Below are 6,000 nucleotides of genomic sequence, written 5' to 3' on the forward strand. Positions count from 1 at the left end.
GGCAGGAGTCCTGACGTCGCTAAACAAACACGTGGGTGGAAGGGCCATCCCCGTCGTAACTCGAGAATATACCCCAGGTTCCCGTCGCAGCTCTAGAAAAACCATGAGACTTCCCCCTCGCCGCGAGATGAGACCCGATTCCCCTGCACTGCGTGCAGAGCAATTCCGTGTTGCACATCACACATGAAAGGAGCCTTGATTTCCTTGATGGCACTCCAGAGAAACCTCAAGAACACTGTTTCAAGGCTAGAGGGATCCTGAGGTCACTGTAGCAACACGAAAGAGCTCCATGGACCAAAAATCAACTCGAGATGAGAGGTTAGTCCCTGGCTTCGACTCCAGAGGAATACCACCTTACCACAAGCACCTCAAGAGGAGGCTTCTCTCAGCTCTAGGTATGTGAGAGGGACCCTGAGTTTGCGGCCTCAAGTGGAATGGACACCGCGATGCCCTGACTCGAAATAAGGCCGGATATCCCTGCAGTGACTTGAATGCAGGCTCGTCTTGCATCTCCCAAGACGAAAGGATGTCTGAATCCCCTGTGGAGACCACAGAGAAAGACCTAGTTCCCCACCTCATCGCGACCGGAGGCCTCACATCCTTTGAAAACTCCAGAGGTACGCGGAGATCAGTGCCTCCAAAGGAGACGATGCCTGACTCCTCGTGAAACTTGATAGGAGTCCCAGGATTCCTGTGGCACGTGGAAAGGGACCCTTGGTCTCCCGCCTCAGCTGGAGAGGCGTCCCAATTGCCCTGCCAAGCCTCGAGGAGAATCCCGAGTTGTCCCTCGCAACTAGGCAGGGGTCCTAACGTCGCTGAACAAACACGTGAGTGGAAGGGCCATCCCCGTCGTAACTCGAGAATATACCCCAGGTTCCCGCCGCAACTCGAGAAAAACCATGAGACTTCCCCCTCACCGCGAAATGAGGCCCGATTACCGTGCACTGCGTGCAGAGCAATTCCGTGTTGCACATCACACATGAAAGGAGCCTTGATTTCCTTGATGGCACTCCAGAGAAACCCCAAGAACACTGTTTCAAGGCTAGAGGGATCCTGAGGTCACTGTAGCAACACGAAAGAGCTCCGCGGACCAAAAATCAACTCGAGATGAGAGGTTAGTCCCTGGCTTCGACTCCAGAGGAATACCACCTTACCACAAGCACCTCAAGAGGAGGCTTCTCTCAGCTCTAGGTATGTGAGAGGGACCCTGAGTTTGCGGCCTCAAGTGGAATGGACACCGCGATGCCCTGACTCGAAATAAGGCCGGATATCCCTGCAGTGACTTGAATGCAGGCTCGTCTTGCATCTCCCAAGACGAAAGGATGTCTGAATCCCCTGTGGAGACCACAGAGAAAGACCTAGTTCCACACCTCATCGCGACCGGAGGCCTCACATCCTTTGAAAACTCCAGAGGTACGCGGAGATCAGTGCCTCCAAAGGAGACGATGCCTGACTCCTTGTGAAACTCGATAGGAGTCCCAGCATTCCTGTGGCACGTGGAACGGGACCCTTGGTCTCCCACCTCAGCTGGAGAGGCGTCCCAATTGCCCTGCCAAGCCTCGAGGAGAATCCCGAGTTGTCCCTCGCAACTAGGCAGAAGTCCTGACGTCGCTGAACAAACACGTGGGTGGAAGGGCCATCCCCGTCGTAACTCGCGAATATACCTTAGGTTCCCGCCGCAACTCGAGAAAAACCATGAGACTTCCCCCTCGCCGCGAGATGAGGCCCGATTCCCCTGCACTGCGTGCAGAGCAATTCCGTGTTGCACATCACACATGAAAGGAGCCTTGATTTCCTTGATGGCACTCCAGAGAAACCCCAAGAACACTGTTTCAAGGCTAGAGGGATCCTGAGGTCACTGTAGCAACACGAAAGAGCTCCGTGGACCAAAAATCAACTCGAGATGAGAGGTTAGTCCCTGGCTTCGACTCCAGAGGAATACCACCTTACCACAAGCACCTCAAGAGGAGGCTTCTCTCAGCTCTAGCTATGAGAGAGGGACCCTGAGTTTGCAGCCTCAAGTGGAATGGACACCGCGATACCCTGACTCGAAATAAGGCCGGATATCCCTGCAGTGACTTGAATGCAGGCTCGTCTTGCACCTCCCAAGACGAAAGGATGTCTGAATCCCCTGTGGAGACCACAGAGAAAGACCTAGTTCCCCACCTCATCGCGACCGGAGGCCTGACATCCTTTGAAAACTCCAGAGGTACCCGGAGATCAGTGCCTCCAAAGGAGACGATCCCTGACTCCTCGTGAAACTTGATAGGAGTCCCAGGATTCCTGTGGCACGTGGAAAGGGACCCTTAATCTCCTGCCTCAGCTGGAGAGGCGTCCCAATTGCCCTGCAAAGCCTCGAGGAGAATCCCGAGTTGTCCCTCGCAACTAGGCAGGAGTCCTGACGTCGCTGAACAAACACGTGGGTGGAAGGGCCATCCCCGTCTTAACTCGAGAATATACCCCAGGTTCCCGCCGCATCTCGAGAAAAACCATGAGACTTCCCCCTCGCCGCGAGATGAGGCCCGATTCCCCTGCACTGCCTGCAGAGCAATTCCGTGTTGCACATCACACATGAAAGGAGCCTTGATTTCCTTGATGGCACTCCAGAGAAATCCCAAGAACACTATTTCAAGGCTAGAGGGATCCCGAGGTCACTGTAGCAACACGAAAGAGCTCCGTGGACCAAAAATCAACTCGAGATGAGAGGTTAGTCCCTGGCTTCGACTCCAGAGGAATACCACCTTACCACAAGCACCTCAAGAGGAGGCTTCTCTCAGCTCTAGCTATGTGAGAGGGACCCTGAGTTTGCGGCCTCAACTGGAATGGACATCGCGATGCCCTGACGCGAAATAAGGCCGGATATCCCTGCAGTGACTTGAATGCAGGCTCGTCTTGCATCTCCCAAGACGAAAGGTTGTCTGAATCCCCTGTGGAGACCACAGAGTAAGACCTAGTTCCACACCTCATCGCGACCGGAGGCCTCACATCCTTTGAAAACTCCAGAGGTATAGGAGATCAGTGCCTCCAAAGGAGACGAAGCCTGACTCCTCGTGAAACTTGATAGGAGTCCCAGGATTCCTGTGGCACGTGGAAAGGGACCCTTGGTCTCCCGCCTCAGCTGGAGAGGCGTCCCAATTGCCCTGCCAAGCTTCGAGGAGAATCCCGAGTTGTCCCTCGCAACTAGGCAGGAGTCCTGCCGTCGCTGAACTAACACGTGTGTGGAAGGGCCATCCCCGTCGTAACTCGAGAATATACCGCAGGTTCCCGCCGCAACTGGAGAAAAACCATGAGACTTCCCCCTCGCCGCGAGAGGAGGCCCGATTCCCCTGCACTGCGTGCAGAGCAATTCCGTGTTGCACATCACACATGAAAGGAGCCTTGATTTCCTTGATGGCACTCCAGAGAATCCCCAAGAACACTGTTTCAAGGTTGAGGGATCCTGAGGTCACTGTAGCAACAGGAAAGAGCTTTGTGGACCAAAAATCAACTCCAGATGAGAGGTTAGTCCCTGGCTTCGACTCCAGAGGAATACCACCTTACCACAAGCACCTCAAGATGAGGCTTCTCTCAGCTCTATGTATGTGAGAGGGACCCTGAGTTTGCGGCCTCAAGTGGAATGGAGACCGCGATGCCCTGACTCGAAATAAGGCCGAATATCCCTGCAGTGACTGGAATGCAGGCTCGTCTTGCATCTCCCAAGACGAAAGGATGTCTGAATCCCCTGTGGAGACAACAGAGAAAGACCTAGTTCCACACCTCATCGCGACCGGAGGCCTCACATCCTTTGAAAACTCCAGAGGTACGCGGAGATCAGAGCCTCCAGAGAAGACGATGCCTGACTCCTCGTGAAACTTGATAGGAGTCCCAGGATTCCTGTGGCACATGGAAAGGGACCCTTGGTCTCCCGCCTCAGCTGGAGAGGCGTTCCAATTGCCCTGCCAAGCCTCGAGGAGAATCCCGAGTTGTCCCTCGCAACTAGGGAGGAGTCCTGACGTCGCTGAACAAACACGTGGGTGGAAGGGCCATCCCCGTCGTAACTCGAGAATATACCCCAGGTTCCCGCCGCAACTCGAGAAAAACCATGAGACTTCCCCCTCGCCGCGAGATGAGGCCCGATTCCCCTGCACTGCGTGCAGAGCAATTCCGTGTTGCACAGCACACAAGAAAGGAGCCTTGATTTCCTTGATGGCACTCCAGAGAAACCCCAAGAACACTGTTTCAAGGCTGGAGGGATCCTGAGGTCCCTGTATCAGCACGAAAGAGCTCCGTTGACCATGAATCAACTCGAGATGAGAGGTTAGTCCCTGGCTTCGACTCCAGAGGAATACCACCTTACCACAAGCACCTCAAGAGGAGGCTTCTCTCAGCTCTAGGTATGTGAGAGGGACCCTGAGTTTGCGGCCTCAAGTGGAATGGACACCGCGATGCCCTGACTCGAAATAAGGCCGGATATCCCTGCAGTGACTTGAATGCAGGCTCGTCGTGCATCTCCCAAGACGAAAGGATGTCTGAATCCCCTGTGGAGAACACAGAGAAAGACCTAGTTCCCCACTTCATCGCGACCGGCGGCCTCACATCCTTTGAAAACTCCAGAGGTACGCGGAGATCAGTGCCTCCAAAGGAGACGATGCCTGACTCCTCGTGAAACTTGACAGGAGTCCCAGGATTCCTGTGGCACGTGGAAAGGGACCCTTGGTCTCCCGCCTCAGCTGGAGAGGCGTCCCAATTGCCCTGCCAAGCCTCGAGGAGAATCCCGAGTTGTCCCTCGCAACTAGGCAGGAGTCCTGACGTCGCTGAACAAACACGTGTGTGGAAGGGCCATCCCCGTCCTAACTCGAGAATATACCCCAGGTTCCCGCCGCAACTCGAGAAAAACCATGAGACTTCCCCCTCGCCGCGAGATGAGGCCCGATTCCCCTGCACTGCGTGCAGAGCAATTCCGTGTTGCACATCACACATGAAAGGAGCCTTGATTTCCTTGATGGCACTCCAGAGAAACCCGAAGAACACTGTTTCAAGGTTGAGTGATCCTGAGGTCACTGTAGCAACACGAAAGAGCTCCGTGGACCAAAAACCAACTCGAGATGAGAGGTTAGTCCCTGGCTTCGACTCCAGAGGAATACCACCTTACCACAAGCACCTCAAGAGGAGGCTTCTCTCAGCTCTAGGTATGTGAGAGGGACCCTGAGTTTGCGGCCTCAAGTGGAATGGACACCGCGATGCCCTGACGCGAAATAAGGCCGGATATCCCTGCAGTGACTTGAATGCAGGCTCGTCTTGCATCTCCCAAGACGAAAGGTTGTCTGAATCCCCTGTGGAGACCACAGAGTAAGACCTAGTTCCACACCTCATCGCGACCGGAGGCCTCACATCCTTTGAAAACTCCAGAGGTATAGGAGATCAGTGCCTCCAAAGGAGACGAAGCCTGACTCCTCGTGAAACTTGATAGGAGTCCCAGGATTCCTGTGGCACGTGGAAAGGGACCCTTGGTCTCCCGCCTCAGCTGGAGAGGCGTCCCAATTGCCCTGCCAAGCTTCGAGGAGAATCCCGAGTTGTCCCTCGCAACTAGGCAGGAGTCCTGCCGTCGCTGAACTAACACGTGTGTGGAAGGGCCATCCCCGTCGTAACTCGAGAATATACCGCAGGTTCCCGCCGCAACTGGAGAAAAACCATGAGACTTCCCCCTCGCCGCGAGAGGAGGCCCGATTCCCCTGCACTGCGTGCAGAGCAATTCCGTGTTGCACATCACACATGAAAGGAGCCTTGATTTCCTTGATGGCACTCCAGAGAATCCCCAAGAACACTGTTTCAAGGTTGAGGGATCCTGAGGTCACTGTAGCAACAGGAAAGAGCTTTGTGGACCAAAAATCAACTCCAGATGAGAGGTTAGTCCCTGGCTTCGACTCCAGAGGAATACCACCTTACCACAAGCACCTCAAGATGAGGCTTCTCTCAGCTCTATGTATGTGAGAGGGACCCTGAGTTTGCGGCCTCAAGTGG

The sequence above is a fragment of the Cervus elaphus genome, unplaced genomic scaffold (genome assembly GCF_910594005.1).
Source record: "Cervus elaphus unplaced genomic scaffold, mCerEla1.1, whole genome shotgun sequence".
NCBI classification, from domain to species: Eukaryota; Metazoa; Chordata; class Mammalia; order Artiodactyla; family Cervidae; genus Cervus; species Cervus elaphus.